Here is a 22,137-nt window from a genome sequence, read left to right as displayed (position 1 = left end):
CATGTAAATAACAAAGAAATTAGAAAGAAAAATATAAGTAAGTATAACAGGCCGTCTTATCGCTAAAAAGCGATCTCCAAACACAGAAGAAATACTAACTAGTATGATTTCGAAAATAATCCTTCTTCCACTTCCAAATAGTCCACCGCCGAATAAAATAACACAGCGCTGTAAGTAATAAACTCTGCGTCTGCTATAATAAAAATCCGTGTGTGCAATTTGAGAGGCGTGCAATTTTCGTAGTAAACGAGGGTGGCTTATAAACAGCGACAAACACAGACAAAGACGGGCAAAGCATAGCTCGAGTTTCAAGCCGCCATCTCGAGACTACTAGGGTTATACCTACATGCGCGTCAGGGAATTTTTTGAGACAAATTGCTGATTTCTCAGAACTGGACTGCGGCCATTTCAAAAATATCAGCAGAATATGTAAACTTCTTCTTCGGAAGGTCAATAAAATAAAATTCAAATTCATCAACGGCATCTTTTTAGCTCGACTGATGGGTGACATTCGGAAAGGAAGAGATTAATTTGGGACCGGGACAAGTAGCATGCTTACTCAAAGAGAGGCCTATATTGCAATGGTCATAGGTGCGGGTTAGGAGCTTAGGAGGCTGAATAGGTATGAGTAATTTAAACGAGTGTGTACTTAAAACGGATTGGATTGATTTCAGTTAGGTAGTTATTATGTAGCGGGACAGGAAAACGTATTTGACTTTCACAAATTCTCTTTAATAAATTTAATAAAAATAGTTATTGTCTGGATTTGACAGAATGGCTTTGTTCGGTAACCCTAGTCACAGAGGAATTTTTATCATGCCATCTTCTCACGTTTTGCAAACTTCTATGAGACTTCTTCAAACGTGGGATACTAACACCACTGCGTTTACGAAAACCAATAAACGTTGTTGGAACATGTTGTATATTTACGGGCTGTTTCTTTGCGTCGATATTGGTATTCGTGTGATAGAATTTACAAACATGCTTGATTTATTTGAGAGTTAATCTAAACTGCACTGGTTTTCTGCTAAAATGGGGCTTTACATCGCAGAAGGATTCTTATGCTTCAAGTGCAATAAGGACCTTTTTATTAACTATTATCGATAGATATCAGGGCTGTACATATACTCAACTGGACTCCAGGATTGATGTTTCCCGGTCGTCTGCCTGTCCATCAAGGAAGACCTTTTGTCTCAAAGGCGAAGAAACATAGATTATACCCTGTACCCACATGCCCGTAAAGCCCTTCAATATTTTTTGAATCCTCTAAGTAGGTATGCACGTACCCTAGGTACCTATTATTTGTCTAGGCTAACTTACTTTACTGAAGCACAATTCTAACTATGACCCACGGTCAAAACTTATCTAACGCCACCTTTAGGTAACAAAGTCCGTTAAAATTCGTTAAGTTTTTTCTTAGGAGTTTATCGATTTCTAAACTAAAACGTCTAAAATACCAAATATTTTAATACCTTCTTGGACTTTTACTTAATTGGTTCTGCACTTAAGGCGGCAAACCGGGATCCTCGCGGAAACACTTTATTGTGAGCAATGGAGCGGAAGGAACTATTTCCGGAATGTCAACAAACGTGAACTTTGACTGACGATTTAGAACCCAACTCATGTAAGTACTACACACACCTCACACCGCCAACCCTCAAACATGGTTTTTTATTGCACAGTGGAAAGATAATAGGTGGCTCATTTACTTACTAGAAAGAATACATAGAATCGCGTCTTAAATTTAATCCTGTGCCCGAAGGTAGGATTATATGAGGGTTCAGGCGGAGTATGTCACTTTCTTAGGACGTCACATTCTGAGTTTGTCACTTTCTGAGATCGTCACTTTCTGAGATCGTCACTTTCTGAGTACGACACTTTCTGAGGACGTCACCTTCTGAGTACGTCACTTTCTGAGAACGCCACTTTCTGAGGACGTCACTTTCTGAGTTCGTCACTTTCTGAGGACGTCACTTTCTGAGTTCGTCACTTTCTGAGTTCGTCACTTTTTTAGCATAGGTACGATTTAACAGTATAATATACCTGCACGAAAGATGTATACTGCCAGCAACCAGATTAGCTGTTCGACATACGGTCGCTTTTATATCCTACATACCAATACCAATCTCTGTTTGCCTTACGCCTGACTGGTAGACAATTCCATTTGGCAAAACGTCCTATGTGTCGTGCAATAAAGTGAAAATAGAGAAATAAATAATAATAAAAAACAATCTAATTATGTTTCAATCAGAGTATTTAATTCAGAATAAGTACTTAGAAACTACAAGCACCAAAACATTTAGCCACAGATTGGAGTTAGGCCGGCAACAGCTTCGATTCAATACACATAAATTTTTCGCACAGTAGGAACCATGATTTTATCATTCGCCGCTGTGATTAGCTCGTGAAGGTATCACGGCAAGCTCGCTGACACCAGAAGAAGATCATTCCAACATATTTACATTTAAACGGACTGCCGCTCCTTTCGTGACAACATATTCTTCAGCATACCGCGTCTTCTGTCATGTCTCCATAAACTCAAACGTCTTTTTTTCTGATGATAGTGTAAATTTTGGATACCTATCTGCGTATAAAATCAGCATTGGAGTTTTGTTTCAGACAATATTTCTTCTCGTGTCATCTGTGGAGAATAGGCGTCAATGGATTTTTTCTTCAAAGCGTTGCCGAATTTCAGAATATATGTTCAGCCATCAATCACTTCTGCGTATGGAGTGATCCATACTCTCATAGTTCTCATGTTCTTTATTTGTTTGTTTTCTTCCTATATAGGTTACACGATGAATTTTTAAATTGTTATTACATTATACTTTTAGCCTGACAATAAAAATCTAGCATGTCGCCGATTTGACATCGCTGATTTTTTTCTATTTAAAATGCGAAACTACAAAAAGGTTATATATAAGTAGTTTGTCAAAGGACAGTCTCATTTCAAACATAGACAGAGATAATCATACTATCTTTGTCTTACTCTAGTACTAGCACCCAAAAGAAAAAGATGAGTATAGTTCCAACTATAATTAGATAATATGGTGCGCTAGCTTCGACCCGCGACTTCATCTGCGTGGAAATATGATGATGATAATAATTATGTCCTTCCCCGGGCCTCAAATCATATTCATGCCGAATTTGGCCTACCAATCGATAAGCATGCTATATACCTATACGATAAATTTAATCATATTTCTTAGAATGTCATACATATATTCGATTCCAAGGGACACTTTTTAGTAACGAGAATAAGTTAAAGAGTATTTAAACCAAATCAACACATCCCACGCCATTACATAGAATGAATGACATTTTATAAATGGACGTCTAGAGCATATATATCATAGATGTATTATTTTTAAAGATGGAGCGTAAGCCACCTGTCACCGTAGCCTCACACACACAGACACATTTTATGTACGATTTACAATGAGGAACCAGAGGCATGTGGCCACGACGATAAAGTCATATCGATAAACTATACGGCCTTTTTACAATTTAAATTTTACTTGAAAGGATCTAAACTATCTAAAATGAACAGATAACTATTATAACATTAATTTAGAAGTTCTTTACTTATAAGTTGCTCTTAATTATGACCCCGTTATAATTATTTGAATTATTGTCTAAAGGAGGCATGGAACGCCACATATATGTATAAATGTTACATTAAAACCAAATAAAATATGTTTTTCGCAATAATAGAGTTTATTATTATATTATAAAATTTATAAAGTATTCATTATCCATTAGCATTTCCGGTTGTTTATTTTTAGTGAAGATATCGAAGCTTCAATTAATCGCTATTACGTTCCGCTGTGTAGAGAGTATCGATATATAACATGATTAAAATCGACAAATCTACATCCCTAGAAACGTGCAATAAACTCACACATACACATTTTAACGCACACATACACAGCTTGCCCACCACCAAAATGGCTACGGCTTGACAGATAAATTTTGTACTGAGAACCGAGAACGTTGGGGCCTTGATATATATATTATACTACTCTTTGGTCTAGAGCCAAACAAAAAAGTATGGCAGCAAAATACTTTTCCACGACGCTCCTGTTGATGGTAATAACGCTCACTTCTAAAAAAAAACATTCAAACCACTAACGACACACTGTTTTAAACACTAAGTATCAAAATTGCAAAAAGAACTGCGATACAGTAAAAACTTTTTATTCCAATGACTTTAATTGTAATTGTAACATACCCAAATGACTTACGTCAAAAGTGAATAGCGAACGAATATGGAATGAATAGAGTCGCTATGGATTATGTTTCCATATTAATTATTAAGTACATATTTATTAGATGGTATTGTATGAAATCTAGAAGAGCACCAATTTACAATTAGCTTACGTGATTGATCTAATAAAACAAAAGGTAAAACTACGCTCAATTATCAGGGAAAGTTTGTGTAAAAAATTAAGCGATAATTCACCACGAGCTATCCCTAAAAGTAATTGGTTTTTCAGGTGTAAAAAGTGGTGGTGCTGTGTCTACGGAAAATAAAGAACTAAAATATGACTATATATATATTATAATATATATATTATACTACTCTTTGGTCTAGAGCCAAACAAAAAAGTATGGCAGCAAAATACTTTTCCACGACGCTCCTGTTGATGGTAATAACGCTCACTTCTAAAAAAAAACATTCAAACCACTAACGACACACTGTTTTAAACACTAAGTATCAAAATTGCAAAAAGAACTGCGATACAGTAAAAACTTTTTATTCCAATGACTTTAATTGTAATTGTAACATACCCAAATGACTTACGTCAAAAGTGAATAGCGAACGAATATGGAATGAATAGAGTCGCTATGGATTATGTTTCCATATTAATTATTAAGTACATATTTATTAGATGGTATTGTATGAAATCTAGAAGAGCACCAATTTACAATTAGCTTACGTGATTGATCTAATAAAACAAAAGGTAAAACTACGCTCAATTATCAGGGAAAGTTTGTGTAAAAAATTAAGCGATAATTCACCACGAGCTATCCCTAAAAGTAATTGGTTTTTCAGGTGTAAAAAGTGGTGGTGCTGTGTCTACGGAAAATAAAGAACTAAAATATGACTATTAGTCCTGCCAAATTGTTCTTGTGTTCATAATAATAAAGCTATATTGTTTCTAGACATTTAATAAATGGCGTCGTAGAAGAGGACATCGAAGAATTTTGGGAGGAAGTGGTTGATTCAATAAATAAGTATTCGCGGTAAAGTGTCAATTATTATGTTTCTGTTTCTATCGATAATATGCATAATTGAGACATTGCAGTAACTTTTAATATTTTGGCCTGACGTTTCGAGTCTGCTTGTGACCTTGAACGTTACGTCACGTCACGCCAAATATTATTTAAAAGTAAGTGCACTCGTTTAAGTCGATCGACCAAATACCGGTGTCGAAAGGTGTCATTCATAGAGAATTTAAAAAAATATCATTCACTTCTCTATTCCAAAACATACAGAACACCATTTTGCTCAGTTCTTTCATTACTTCTACGTACTTCACACAGTAGGTAGCATTTTTTAATAAAACTTTACTAATTCTCCAAGGCTAAAATTCTCATACATTTCACGACTCTTCTCTTTCCGTAGAGACTTTAGAGTTAGACCAAGATAAGTCTGATGGTAACCGTACTGTTCGGAAAGAGAAGAGTCGTGAATGTATTGGGCCCTATACAATATAGTCAATATACATTCCACGACTTTTCTCTTTCCGTACAGAGTCTATATAAGTTACGCTATGGTTTGAGCTGTATATTATACTACTCTTTGTGCTGTACTCTGGCGGCAGAACATTTCAGTAACTCACTATTTATATTTACATAAAATTATGTATGGATGCGATTTGAGGCCCGGGGAAGGACCTAATTATTGTTTATAAATCATCATCATCATCATTATATTTCCACGCAGATGAAGTCGCGGGTCGAAGCTAGCGCAACATATTATCTACAGTTCGTTAACTCTAATGACCTTCGGATTTTAGAAAGATACTTACATCGGGTATCGGCGGTAACACGCGAAGGTGATACTGCTGTTCTGCTTTCTTACTTACTCACAAAAAGTTTTAAACTTACCGCAAAAAGTTAGGGATACCTATTGTCTCAACGTAAAATAAGCCCTAATTTAATGACGTTATGCTTAATATTTGGTTGATGACTATATTGCTATTTGAGTTTTTGTCATATTCTATATAAAATAGAATCAGAATTTGAAAGCAGAACGTCACACCGTCATTTACTACTTCTGGCTGAAATTATATAGAGTGGTAATAACAGTCACATTTTTTTTGTAGGTAAGTAAGTATATTTTATAGTTTGTGTTTTTTATTTTATCTCTAGTTTTAATTCAAATTTACTTTAAAATAAAAGAATAAATTAAAACAATAATTTTAAATTTAATTTGTAAATATAGTAAATACTTAAAAGTCACATATTTTAATATGAATTTAAATATTTACTTACCTACTAGTTATGGTGGTATTAACTACTCTATACAAGGTGGTACAAACCACGATGTCCTAAAAAGATTCAGTACACTTTTTCGCTAGGATCAATGTTTTAAAATACAGTGTGTAAGTCAAATACGGGCAATAAATTAAACCAGATATAGAATTTACCCGTCTTATCATTAATTAAGATGTTTTTTTAAGTTACACTTAATTATGACCCCGTGATTAATTTTTTCCACATGTACCGAGCAGCAATGTACTGTAAACATTAAGAAACAAGATGATAATGACATTACGAGATACGAGCTTTTCATAGTAACTGCCAACAAGCGTTGACAGTTACTTTAAAAAGCTCGTATCCCGTAACGTGTGTGGTGTATTACATTGCGGGCCGAATTATTTTGTATGGTTATAATTTTCAATGCATTTCTAAGTAAAATCTATCTCAATATACTTTTTAGGTCCTATGCTAACCACCGTTTAAATATTCGCCCGTATTGGATTTACACACTGTATATTAAAGTGGGAAAGTCACGTATAATTTATTCTAAGGTTGTTATTTTTTAGTTATTCGTAAATAACTCGTAAACGGTAGCCCACGGCAAATAATTATCTTTTACGTAAATAATCTATTTGAGATTTCTTATAAAATAAATGCTACTTTGTTTCGCTAGGATCAACATTAAAAAATATATTTTCTATTTTCTATTACGCGATTACGTCCGATTTTACCCGAAAAACGAAGTTCATTCTGAGAGTTAACGGACTGTAAGTATAGTTGGTCAAACCAATTTGTCATTAAATAAGAACAATACAAAATATACTCATCCTTTTCTATTGGGTGCTAGTACTAGAGTAAGACAAAGATAGTATGATTATCTCTGTCTATGTTTGAAATGAGACAGTCCTTTGACAAACTACTTATATATAACCTTTTTGTAGTTTCGCATTTTAAATAGAAAAAAAATCAGCGATGTCAAATCGGCGACATGCTAGATTTTTATTGTCAGGCTAAAAGTATAATGTAATAATAATTTAAAAATTCATCGTGTAACCTATATAGGAAGAAAACAAACAAATAAAGAACATGAGAACTATGAGAGTATGGATCACTCCATACGCAGAAGTGATTGATGGCTGAACATATATTCTGAAATTCGGCAACGCTTTGAAGAAAAAATCCATTGACGCCTATTCTCCACAGATGACACGAGAAGAAATATTGTCTGAAACAAAACTCCAATGCTGATTTTATACGCAGATAGGTATCCAAAATTTACACTATCATCAGAAAAAAAGACGTTTGAGTTTATGGAGACATGACAGAAGACGCGGTATGCTGAAGAATATGTTGTCACGAAAGGAGCGGCAGTCCGTTTAAATGTAAATGTTGGAATGATCTTCTACTGGTGTCAGCGAGCTTGCCGTGATACCTTCACGAGCTAATCACAGCGGCGAATGATAAAATCATGGTTGCTACTGTGCGAAACATTTATGTGTATTGAATCGAAGCTGTTGCCGGCCTAACTCCAATCTGTGGCTAAATGTTTTGACGCTTGTAGTTTCTAAGTACTTATTCTGAATTAAATACTCTGATTGAAACATAATTAGATTGTTTTTTATTATTATTTATTTCTCTATTTTCACTTTATTGCACGACACATAGGACGTTTTGCCAAATGGAATTGTCGTCAGGCGTAAGGCAAACAGAGATTGGTATTGGTATGTAGGATATAAAAGCGACCGTATGTCGAACAGCTAGTCTGGTTGCTGGCAGTATACATCTTTCGTGCAGGTATATTATACTGTTAAATCGTACCTATGCTAAAAAAGTGACGAACTCAGAAAGTGACGAACTCAGAAAGTGACGTCCTCAGAAAGTGGCGTTCTCAGAAAGTGACGTACTCAGAAAGTGACGTCCTCAGAAAGTGTCGTACTCAGAAAGTGACGATCTCAGAAAGTGACAAAGTCAGAAAGTGACGAACTCAGAATGTGACGATCTCAGAAAGTGACAAAGTCAGAAAGTGACAAACTCAGAATGTGACGTCCTAAGAAAGTGACATACTCCGCCTGAACCTATATATATGAGCTATTACCCTAATTACCTAATTTAATCGGGAAAAAATCCTTGTACTTAACTTCCATCCTATTATTAAGTTAATTGATTCATTTTCGCATAATTAAGAAGTATGAATATGCTCAAGTGGTTTTTTTTTAACATTCATATAAGTAGTTAGAACAATAAATATCAAAATACGAAATATAGCACCAATATATCGTCCCATTTGTAGAGCGGGCAGAAAATACCTGAAAAAAATCATTTATTAGGCATTTCTGTCTGACACACAGAAATCATCTAAGAATGTGAAAAAGTTACATAATAACACAAATCAAACATATTCTAAAAATAAATTCTCGTCGGCACGGATAGAAGATACATCTTTATGATCTTTGAAAGGAATATATATATCTTCCAAAAAAATATAAATAGGTCCGAGTTATCTACGCGTTGGTGTAAGTAGCTGTAGAGGGAGCAATGACGTCATACCGGGAGAGGGCCGGGAGCCTCCCCTCGCAACCCCTCACGCCTCGGCTCTTGATCTACATCACCGTTTTGTTGAGGGACGTTCCATTGATTAATTCCGTCTAGATGTGTGATAGGGTCAATTTACTGTAGCACAATCGTACCTTAGGTTTTGATATGACAGCCAAATTATTAACATGCAATCACTTGCAACTTGCAACAGCATATTGTAAAATGATCTGATTATTCGTAGTCATAAAATATTGTCATGTTTCTGTGATGTACTTACTTTTGTGATTTTATGTTTTACTTTGCAAGCTGTGTTTGGATAAGTTTTTACATCATAGTAAATTTTATAGTGCAAAAACCGAGCAAAAGAGAAATAACACAAATTAAAATATTTTCATAGAAGTAATTTAATTTATTCTTAAAGCTTACAGTACTTGATCAAATGTTAATTTTGTGCTAAAAGTGATGTCATCGAGACAAACTGTCAAATTAATTAAATATTACCTATTATTTCTCTCTTTCATTCTCCAATAAAATCTGATCTATGCCAAACAATAGGGATGTTTCCTGTACTTAAAATAAATTATTTCAAACCATGCACGAAATAAAGCACCAGATAATTATTAGAAAAACATAGACAGCAGCTATTTTTAAACACAATTTGTATTTAATAAATCAGATTGAAATATAAAAAGTAGGTGAGTTTACCGTGACGTCACTACATTCGTTTTCATATAAATTCCATATTGGCAAATCGTTTTGACAGCAATGATTTATAACTCAAGATAGGTTATAGGCATTCCATAATTGAAACTTGTGACAAATTGGACAAGTTGCCTTTAGTCGCTGCTGGACAAGCGAGAAATGTGCACGTGCTAACGAGCTCCGGCACACCGAAAGAGAAAGAGACGCCCTTATGTTTAACAACGAGTGTGACAAAGATGGATGGAATGAGAAAATAAATCAAAAATAACAGATTTCTTTGTAGGCACAGAAATAAATATGGAAGTATTTTTTGTGCTCCTCAAGTATGAGGATAACCTATCTATGATTATACAGGGTGCTTCCTGTAACAGGAGCAATAAATTAAACTAAAGGCTGTACTCCTCAAACTGACCAACATTTGTTCAGCAACTTTTAAAAATAACTCATGTTTTGATTTTTATTACACTTTAAAGTTTATTCTAAGACGCAATGTATTGCAAATTTTGTTATGTTTAAAGCGTGACAAGCAACGTCAAACACACTGATGTCAGCGTACATTGAAGGCAATATTTATTTTGTATGAAAAAGAGGAAGTCTAAAGGATTCATAATTTTTAAAAGTTGCTGAACAAATGTTGGTCAGTTTGAGGAGTACAGCCTTTAGTTTAATTTATTGCTCCTGTTACAGGAAGCACCCTGTATAATATCATTGTTTGACAGTTCTAAAAAAGAAGCTGATTTGACTAGTAGGAATGTAGCCTATTAAACAGAGCTGGACCAGGAGCGTAAGTATTCATCAGAAAAATCTTGTACCTAATAAACCATAAGTAAATCATTACATTAATATGTAGGTAATTAAATGATACTAATTTACATACTTATTAATAACTCGTATATGTATATTGAGGTAAAAAAAACCACAGCCTTCATGTTATCCAATTACCTCACCACGAATGTTAAAACCAAATATCGTTGGTTTTAACGTATACACTACCTATTATGTACGTACTATCATGAAACCAAATTGTGAAATCAATTTGATATTAATATTATTAATACAATACTCATCTGAATTATACTCTACGAGTTCTGAATTACCTCATTCCTAAAGATTTTTTTATCGACCGTGGACTTGTCCCTAATAATTTTACCGTGACTCTCCCTTTCAATGCCGCGTTACGTAACTTACAATACTTACATAATCGAATGTCCAAGCCTAAATGTCTTTATTATTAATTTATTGTAGTTTTTTGCTTGTAGACGCGGCCATAAAAGTTCAATACTAGGTTTAAAATGCAAACATTAATAGCGCCTCCTACATTATCTACCTACTTACAATTATAGGGCCCCCGGCGTTCCATGGAACATTATCAGTATTTTTTTTTATATTTTCTTGTCGCAGCTTTGTTTTTACACGACTGCCCAAAAAAAGGAGTGTATAGTTTTAGATATTTGCACTACATGAGTAATGACAAATAACTTGATATACGTACATAGTGTGCTTTTACTTAAGGGCTGATTCAATTGCTATCCAATCTCTCGCCTCATGCGACTCAGAATGGCCTGTACCCTGTTTATCAAAAGCTTGTAACTTGTAATACAAGTGGAAGTCCCTTTCTAACAAAAGCTGTCAAAAGGTGACTTCCGCTTGTATTACAAGTTACAAGCTTTTGATAAACAGGGCACTGGTCTTTGTTTACGTATGATTGTCAAGTATTACTGTTTCACTTATATGGTCTGGTTCTGGACAGCATCCCACGCATACATTACTAAAGCAATCTTTCTGTGGTATGGTGGGCGGAAGAAAAGGTCTCGTAACAGTCGTAACAGAAAGCTTTTAGTAACTTTAACACGCATACAGGGTGGCCAAAAGCATTTCTACACTTTATTTTTTATGTATTATGAGTAGTTATTTAAAAAAAAAGGTAGGTATATTATTCAAAGCTGGCAATTAATTACCTACATAATGAATTAATGATATATAATATAAGGTTTGTAACATCTCTATGTGAAATATGACGAGCTCTTTTCATTTCATTTTTATACCTCTGGCTGTATCTTACTGAGTGCGTTTTGGATATTACCTACCATGTTTTATCTGTTGAAGATTTACTTAAAAATAATCCTATGTTTTGTATTCGTTAGCAATCAAAAGAAACAATTTTGTTACTTACTTGTAAATATTTTTAAATAAAACTCCTGATTATTATAACAACAAACAATTTTATTAGATTTGACATAAAATTAATGTACCTATACAATTATTACAATTACAAGCAATCGACAAGTGCGTCGAGGAAACACCATTTGGCTTCAATCGCCAACAAAGATGGACTTATTTATTATTTTAGACATAAAGTAGGTACGTTCCTATGTTAGTTTTCCGGCTAGCGACACAAGTAATTATTAATCGTGATATAGTTATTTATCTCAAATCCAACCAATTATAGCTGTACTTAAGTGTATTAATAATAAATAATATGTGAAGGTCGGAAATACAAGGATAATAAGGGTTCATAATTAGATTTCAGCACGAGGCCCTCGTACTGTAGGTATTGCTATTGGCTACGCCAGGCGAGATGAGGCTAGGGTTGCCACCTTTTTACTAAGCAAATAGAGTAGTTCTCATCTTAATTCAAAAAATAAAAAGTACACACCATAAAAATAAAGTATTTTATTTTATTTTTTTAAATACATACTTTTTGTTCGACTTGGCGCTGTCTAACAATTTTTTATCAGTTTTAAAAATATTTATTGCGTCTAAACAGGGTAAACAGAGGTTTAGGTACACTAATAATTCGTTTCGAATCAGCTTCATTGAAGCTTTGTTTCTGTCGTCCCGCCACTTCGCATTCATTACGGAAAACACCCTTTCTGTAAATGCTGAAGTGGCGGGAACGGACAGTAAACGTGAGATCACTTTAAATATATTGGGAAACAAGGTTTCCTGGGAAAATATTGATTCCCATTTTTTAGCTGTGCAGGATTCTTTAAAACTGCTGTTGTATATCTTTTCCCTCACATCATTTAGAAGGTTTACTTCTGTGTAAAGGCAATCTATATCCAATTTAGATTGCATATTCAACATTTCAGTAATTTTTAAGATCTCTTGAAATGATAATGCAGAATTTAAGTCAAAATGACTTATAATAGCTAGCCAGTTATCAGGTTTAAAGTTGAACCATTTTTCTAGGTAACTTACAGCTTTTTCTATAAATAGATCAAAGTTTTTTTAAATTTTATTTTTTAGGCCCTGTGAAGATTGCTCAAGTAATTCTATTTTCTGCATTGTTATAAACCCATAAAATTTATCTTCTTTTCTTTTCAGTAAATCTTTTTTTATATTTGTCATTATGTTAAAAACATCCAATACTGTGATAGAATCACCCTCTAAGCTCTTCACAGTTTTACAAAATACATTTAATACATGGCTACAGAAATTTAAATACACTTCTATTAAATCTTTATCTTCATTCAATAATAATAAATTTTGCATTATTATTGGGCAATCTTCACCTAGACTAATAAAATAATTCCTTATTGGTGCCCAGTTTTTTAGAACTGTATCCACACAAGGCAAGAGTGAAAGCCAGCGTGTTCCTACATGGCGTTTCAGTTCGTGGAAATTACCATCAGCAGCTTCAACAATTTTTTTTAAGTCTTCTCTCCTAACTGCTGAATGAGCAAAGTGACTGTAGATTTTTAAAATCACGTTTTCTATATCATAAGACAGGAAATCCATGGCACGCTTTACACAGTTGTGAATAATATGTGCATGGCAATTGCCTTTTAATACATCAGGGACCTCCTCTCTAATATTAGTAAATAAAGAATGTCGAGCACCAAAGTTTGCATTTGTGTTATCAGCACTAAATCCAGAAACATTCTCAAAAGTCAAATCCAGGTTTTCTAATGACTCCTTTATAGAACTAAACATGCCATCTGCACTTTCATTACTATTTTCATAGAAATCCAGCAACTTAGTTTGAAGACCATTCTTTGCAGAAAAATATTGCACAACAAGTGGAAAAAGCTTAATATTTTTTTTATTAGAGGCATCTGTTTGAAGGCTGAAGTACTGGTCTTCATTTTTTAAATCATCCACAACACCCTGAAGAGAATATGGCCCCAACGCCTCAGTCACTAAAGCTTCCATTTTTGTTCGGCCTAACCGTATGCTGGTGGCTGTGCTTGAGTCAACGTAGATAATTTTATTTAATTTCACTAGACAATCCATACTGTTGTATGAAAGATTATGTTTTATAGCATGATATGTCAAGGCAAGCTCAGCCGCTGAAACATTCTCAGTGTTATTGTTGAGACATGCAGTGTTAGATGTACATGGAGTTGTCAGGAATTTACTTAAGAGCCCAGATGTTTTTAGGGTTCCGTAGCCAAATGGCAAAAAACGGAACCCTTATAGATTCGTCATGTCTGTCTGTCTGTCCGTCTGTCCGTCTGTCCGTCTGTCTGTCCGTCCGTATGTCACAGCCACTTTTCTCCGAAACTATAAGAACTATACTGTTGAAACTTGGTAAGTAGATGTATTCTGTGAACCGCATTAAGATTTTCACACAAAAATAGAAAAAAAACAATAAATTTTTGGGGTTCCCCATACTTCGAACTGAAACTCAAAAATTTTTTTTTCATCAAACCCATACGTGTGGGGTATCTATGGATAGGTCTTCAAAAATGATATTGAGGTTTCTAATATCATTTTTTTCTAAAGTGAATAGTTTGCGCGAGAGACACTTCCAAAGTGGTAAAATGTGTGTCCCCCCCCCTGTAACTTCTAAAATAAGAGAATGATAAAACTAAAAAAAATATATGATGTACATTACCATGTAAACTTCCACCGAAAATTGGTTTGAACGAGATCTAGTAAGTAGTTTTTTTTTATACGTCTTAAATCGTCTAAATACGGAACCCTTCATGGGCGAGTCCGACTCGCACTTGGCCGCTTTTTTTAATTTCCATTCTTTTTTTGTGTGTATTAGTATTCTCATGTTGCTTTATCTGGAAATAAAAAAAAACAAACTATGTTACCTCCACCTTCACCCTTCACCAGTCCACCCTCTCAGGCCCTCAATAAAACAAGACAAGTATGTATGATACAAGTACATATTTATGTACTACATTATTCTTACTAACACAAAATTGAACAGAGTCACAGACACACCATGGCAGTAAGTTAGTTTAGTAATTTTAGTATGCACAGAAACACTCAAACAATACAGTATAGTTAGTTAAGTTAAGACTGTTAGAGTTAAAACATGCACCAGTAACTTGACCAAACAACTAACCGTGAATGAAACTGTATATTAATCGGAATTGTATACCTGTCTTTGAAGTGTGTGTAGGTACTAGGTACGGTCAGACGGTCACATCTATAAATATATAAACAGTCATAAATATGGTTACACCCTTATTACATTGACAATAAGGTGTAACTGTTTACATATTTATGTTCCATCTGTACCTATATTTATGGAGCCGACTGTACTACATAAATTATATAATATGTTAATATGTAGTATGAAAAATATTATTTTTGGCACATGGCTTAAAAATTAATGTATTCAAATTCTTCAATAAAAAACCAGTTAAAAGGCTTCATTTCATTAATCCAAATAGGTAAACTAGGTAATCTATGTAGTGTAGCCAGTGAAGGGTAATAGAATAGGTACCAAAAAAAATTAATGCTCACCTGACCTACGCCACCTGTTCCGATAACAATAACAACACCACACGCTGTGCATTTTGCATTAAAATCGTTAGTTTCATCCTTCTTTAGCCAAGGGAAATCGGCTTCCCATTGAAATTTATATTTTTGTGCACGTTTTTCTACTTTACGTTTTTTTACCACGCGAACAGTCCCATCTTCGTATTCTTCGTCACTTAAGCACTTTCCATTTTAAATTTAAGGAATCTAACAGTCAAAACACCTTTTAACACTGTTTTAAAACTTATTCTCAACAAAAGTTTAGCGCAGAATCACACACAACACAAGAGACAAGACAGAAAAACGACAGATATTGGGGAATGGGGATACCGCGAAAATTTTATTGACACTATTGACAGTGGCAGTGGCAGCTGTCAAGCCTGTCAATGTCAATTTCAAAATGCCAAGCGGTAATGGGGCCCACAAACTCATGTCCAGAGGGCTTCTTGTCGACCGCCATCTTGGTCACATCGGGTCGTGATTAATTTCTTTGTTTTTGCCCATTAATGTTGTTTAAAGTGTAATACTGATAGCTTATTATACAGTAAACTAATATGGAAGTGTGCGGATAATAAAGAATTAATCTTGATACGAGTTTAATCGCCATTCTGGCGTCAACGCCAGGTAGCCCCACGTGGCCCTTGTAAAGTCCAGCTATCGCCTTACAAGAGCTCAGAATACAACCGAACAACGTCGTGCTCTACGAGCATTTGGTATTTCTACCTCTAACCGTGGCTGGCTAGAGCCCTAGAGGCCATAATTTTATAGTTTTATATACCGTACACTGGCTGAAGTTTATTTATTACAAATAATATTAATTCGATCCCACGTGGGATCCACTTCGACGTTGGCGAAATCATCGACAGTATCGATGGAGCCATATTACCCAAAGATTGATTGAACTCATGTCCAACCAACGTCGGTAAATGAAAAGGACGCAGCGATGCGTTCATATATCTGCGTCCCTTATGTTTGCCAACGTTCGCGTTGGTCATGCATGTGTGTAGGTAGGCCCCATAAAATGCGAAATGTAATAAAATTTCGTTCAGAAACATACTCTAAAGTATTTTACTGTTCAATTTAAGTATGAAAATTTATAAAATATGTGTGTTTTACTTAAAAAAATACTAATCACTGATGAATGTTGTAAATAAAGTATTTTGGCGTACTTTATGTGTTTCGTAAAAAATAACGTACACACGGCTAAAATAGAGTACAATACTTTATATTAAAGTACGGGTGGCAACCCTAGATGAGGCAAATGGAACATTTTAATATTCAGAGCCAAATCAGCCAAATAATAATAAGTACATAATTATATCAACATTTTCTACTAACTAAAGCAATTTTAATTTATTATTATTCTCTCATATACCTACCTACTTAACTAAAAATATCTGGGAGACCGAGCTTTGCTCGGAAAACATATAAAAACTCGAATATGTGCGTTTTCCCAGAGATAAGACCTAGCTGGATCGATTTATCGCCCCCGAAAACCCCCATATACCAAATTTCATCGAAATCGTTAAAGCCGTTTCCGAGATTCCGGAAATACCTATATATATAAATAAATATACATATAAATAAATAAATAAACAAGAATTACTCGTTTAAAGGTATAAGATAAGATAAAAATAAGATATAAATAAATAAATAAACAAGAATTGCTCGTTTAAAGGTTAAAAATATCTGGGAGACCGAGCAAAGCTCGGGAAACATAAAAAAACTTGAAAATGCGCGTTTTCCTAGAGATAAGACCAAGCTAGATCGATTTTTCGCCCCCGAAAACCCCCATATAGCAAATTTCATCGAAATCGTTAGAGCCGTTTCCGATCCCTGAAATATATGAAGGGTAAGTACACGGAAAGAACATGTGTCTAGTCACTTTTTTCGGAAAATGAGTTTTTTATCTCAAAATGAAGAGCTCTTAATGAACTATTAGTTAGGTATATCTTTTGCTACCACTGTATAATAAATGTAACACAACTTTTTTTTAGTTAAATAATACCTGGTCACGGAATTACCACACGTTTTGACATTGTTCCAAAATTTAAAACCGCGATTTCTCAAAATGTTACTAAAGTGACTAGACATGTTCTTTCCGTGCACCCTTCATATATACATATAAATAAATAAATACCTAAATAAATATACAAGAATTGCTCGTTTAAAGGTATAAGATTAGGAGTTTGATTAAACAAGTCGTTAGGTACTATAAACATTTATTCACATAATAGGCTACATGACTAATTTTCATTTATGGTATCAATCGATCGGGTTTGTTTTTAGGATCAAATGTCTATATGGGACCCATTGCATTAAAGTAACACAAAAGTCAGAAATTGTAGTCAAAGGCCGACAGTCGCACTTCACCCGCGAAACGCCCTAAACAAAACGATAAGGGAACGTGACGTCAAGGTCTCTGGGAGCCCATCTTGCAGTATGGACAAAACAAGAAAATTGCGTTTTTGTCGGTGAAATATTGCGTTTATGTATATAGTTGCCATACAATATTTTGTTGGTTGAAATGTAAGGAATCGAATGGTACCCTTACTTTTATCGTTTTTGTAAGTTAAAAATAAACTTAAACTTTGAAACTTTCAGGTCCTGTATTATTGTAATTTTTCAATATTATTTTAATATCCACATTATTGTGATAAATTGCTCGTTTGCTATCTATTTTACTAGATTTTGTTATAAAATTCTTTAAACAATTATACATTCTACGATGAACTAGTGTTAACTAGTTTGCATTTGTAACAGCGCCATCTTTTATGGAATTTGGTCATCAAACTAAACAAGCGCTGGTGGCCTAGCGGTAAGAGCGTGCGACTTGCAATCCGGAGGTCGCGGGTTCGAACCCCGGCTCGTACCAATGAGTTTTTCGGAACTTATGTACGAAATATCATTTGATATTTACCAGTCGCTTTTCGGTGAAGGAAAACATCGTGAGGAAACCGGACTAATCCCTAAACAGGCCTAGTTTACCCTCTGGGTTGGAAGGTCAGATGGCAGTCGCTTTCGTAAAAACTAGTGCCCACGCCAATTACTGGGATTAGTTGCCAAGCGGACCCCAGGCTCCCATGAGCCGTGGCAAAATGCCGGGACAACGCGAGGAAGATGATGGTCATCAAACTAAACAGAGGTGTCCTTATTATTTTAGTAATTAAAGGTACGAGTCAGTTTTATTTATGACCTCTTATGAGCTCATTGCAACTGACCCATAAGTTTTGTACGAAGAAGCAATAGGTTCTGGGTTCTACGAAAGGCATTCTGAGTTCTGCGGAAAAGCCTTCCGAAAATACACGTTATCTAAAATCGCCGTTCTTGGTTTTTTCTTGGTTCCTAAGAGGCTCTGCTATTCGTTTTAAAGCTTGTATGTTAGTGACGCAAGCAATACCCTTGCGTATTAAATTAGTCGTGTTAGTAGCGGGGTCATATCCGGCCTAATCACTCGTCCTATCAATTAACATAATATTTAGTTTTCCTTAAGTATGTGAGCTCGTTGCCAGTTTATAACGCTGGTCAAGCAGATCTTGCCAGTAGAAAAAGGCGGCAAATTTGAAAAAGCGGCCAAGTGCGAGTCGGACTCGCCCATGAAGGGTTCCGTATTTAGGCGATTTATGACGTATAAAAAAAAACTACTTACTAGATCTCGTTCAAACCAATTTTCGGTGGAAGTTTACATGGTAATGTACATCATATATTTTTTTTAGTTTTATCATTCTCTTATTTTAGAAGTTACAGGGGGGGGGACACACATTTTACCACTTTGGAAGTGTCTCTCGCGCAAACTATTCAGTTTAGAAAAAAATGATATTAGAAACATCAATATCATTTTTGAAGACCTATCCATAGATACCCCACACGTATGGGTTTGATGAAAAAAAAATTTTGAGTTTCAGTTCGAAGTATGGGGAACCCCAAAAATTTATTGTTTTTTTTTCTATTTTTGTGTGAAAATCTTAATGCGGTTCACAGAATACATCTATACTTACCAAGTTTCAACAGTATAGTTCTTATAGTTTCGGAGAAAAGTGGCTGTGACATACGGACGGACAGACAGACGGACAGACAGACAGACATGACGAATCTATAAGGGTTCCGTTTTTTGCCATTTGGCTACGGAACCCTAAAAATGAAGGCGCGAAGGGATATCGGCCCATAGAAAATTTGAATTTCGCGCCTTTTTTTACTGACAAGATTTGCTTGACCATGCAGCTAGAGTCTGGCTACTGAAATATTACACAAATGTATGGCGGGATTTTCAATAAATCTTGGGCTGGTCACTTTATGTAGTAGGAATTACTTATAGTTTTGATAATAGAAAATATTTTTGATTTTCTGTGCACACAAGGTACCTAAGGATATAAGTTAAATATACGTTGACGTGTACTCAAAGTCAGCTCACATAATTTCTACCACTATGTAAAGTACAGTCAATGATAAACACATACCTATGTTTACACTTTCTCACCATATACCATTATACCAAGGCGAAAAATGAAATGTAGTTTAAAATAGACCTAGCTCGATAATACCGTAAAATTAATCCATCACCAAAAAAATACATAAGTACTAGAGATGCCACGAATGTTCGGCAACTATTCGGTATTCGGCCTATTCGGCCAGTTTGCCGAATATTCGGTATTCGGCCGAATTTTGCATACTATTCGGCCGAATACCGAATATCTGTTGCCACTACCTAAAAAAAAAAATTACACAATAAAAATACCATAAATTAGGTACCTAAGTATATTTAATATTTAAAATGTATTATTGGAAAGTTTTTAAATAGGGAGACCCTTTTTTAAGCATTTGTTAATTATGAAATATTTTATTTTTATCATTGGGTCTGATTTGATTGACTCTAACTACATTAATTAGTTCTGGTTTACAAAAAATATATCTTAGCAAACGTTGTGCTTTGTTGGGGAACAGTTTTCATAATAATTGTGACTCGCAATGTTCGCATCTCATGCCGAATATTCGGTCGCCGAATATTCGGTATTCGGCCGAGAGAGTGGCCTAATATTCGGTATTCGGCCAAAACCACTATTCGGGGCATCTCTAATAAGTACTATGCCAAAATTGCCAAATATGCTAAATGCTAAGTATCAAAATATTTATAGAGCATTAACCTCCTAATTTGTTTAAATTTGTTTAGGGCTTGTAAACATTGCAGTTTTTCATTATACAACGCTACACGTCGACTTCACACATTGTCGTAATTATTTACGAACTTAAATAATAGTTTACGGACCTCACGCAGTATAGAGATTATTAATATTATTTAAAATAAACCCCTTATAAACCGCCAACAATTTGAATCAATGACATAAATTGACAACTGACTTTTAGCTTTTTTTTTAAATCATAGACAATTGGTGATACAACAACGAAATATCTGTCAACAATTTTTGGCTAGCCAGACTCGATATGTTCGAATCGGGTACTCGAGACTACTCGAGAGCCAGACGTTTTGGGGAGAGAGGGGAGATAACACGAACCTCGAACATCGAATTTCGAGGAATGTTTATCGCTCCCCATCTTTTAGCAATATTTCAGGGCAGATATGGAGAAAGATAGGCGAATTCCGATTTTCGATGTATGTACATCTATGCGGTAGCCCCCCTAGTTTCCTATAGGTCCCGAAGCCGTTTGAGCACGTATAGTCTTGGGTGAATTATGCGAAGCCCCGGCAAAGAGACCTTTTTGTTAATTTCCCTGTAAAGATTACGGACAGTTCGAACACGACAACCGTGGATTCGGTATAGGTAGGTACCTACTTACTTAATATAGCAAATAAAAGTGAAAGAGCGTCAGTAGGTAAACTGTTAACGTTAAGGATGAGTCACGCTAGACCGGGCCGTGGCCGGGCCGGGGCGGGCCGGAGCGTGCTGACACTGGGGCTCTCCGGAGCGCCACCGTCACCGTGCCGTTCCGGGGCCAGCCGACAGTGTCAGGGCCACCCGACACTAGTTAATACAGATACGAAAGTATACTTCACTAAGTGGCCCATTCAATTTGATTAACCCTAAAACTACTCTTGACACTGTCTTCGATTCCTGGCAATCTGCCCAGTGTTATCAAGTAGGTATAAGCTTACGGATTCGTCCTTCCCCACTGCCAAGGGCAAATCAAGGGCACAAACGACCAGGGCTCTAGGTTTTTATAACATTCACTCCTTTTCTACGCAGTACTTACCTATTTCCGCAGGTTAATGAAAACAAGACGATATAGAAAGCCTATTATTGATTTACCGTGGTATATACGGTATCTATTGTGTTGGTATTCGTACTAGATACGGTACTTAAGTATAGGTAAGTATAGAAATGAAAAATAAGGAGTAAATGGAGTGATCGCTAATATCTCTTCCTCATGTCGTCGCTTTTCCGGTTGCACCCCGGCCAGGGTCCAAATTGATAACCGAATTTCAACAATTGGCACCAGCACGCTCCATGATTGTTACGCCATTTAGGGTTCTAGTTAAATTGGACATTCCATAGCGTAATTATGGAACAACCAATTTGGCTAGGACGCTAAATGGCGTAACACTCCCGTGTGGTGACTGTACCAACTTTTATAATTGTATGTACCTAGTGGTTGATGCTGTCTGTACATTAATTCCAAGAACTTACTGATTAAACCGTTTCAGGTAGAATCTTGAAATCTGAAATGCCTATGTAT

The 22,137-nt window shown here is 35.3% G+C and overlaps 1 long non-coding RNA gene across 1 annotated transcript in view; it reads right to left on the bottom strand.

The window, feature by feature from the left end:
* LOC134648016 (uncharacterized) overlaps nt 1-14,616 on the bottom strand; it is a 441,830-nt gene extending 427,214 nt beyond the window's left edge. The window contains exon 1 of the long non-coding RNA XR_010096873.1: nt 14,357-14,616. This is a non-coding gene — a long non-coding RNA (uncharacterized LOC134648016). The remainder of the gene's footprint in view (nt 1-14,356) is intronic.
* Between the last annotated feature and the right edge of the window lie 7,521 nt (nt 14,617-22,137).

The sequence above is a fragment of the Cydia amplana genome, chromosome 5 (assembly GCF_948474715.1).
Source record: "Cydia amplana chromosome 5, ilCydAmpl1.1, whole genome shotgun sequence".
Lineage (NCBI taxonomy): Eukaryota > Metazoa > Arthropoda > Insecta > Lepidoptera > Tortricidae > Cydia > Cydia amplana.
The sequence above is the reverse complement of the archived record's forward strand: the minus strand, read 5'-3'. Positions and strand labels throughout refer to the sequence as shown.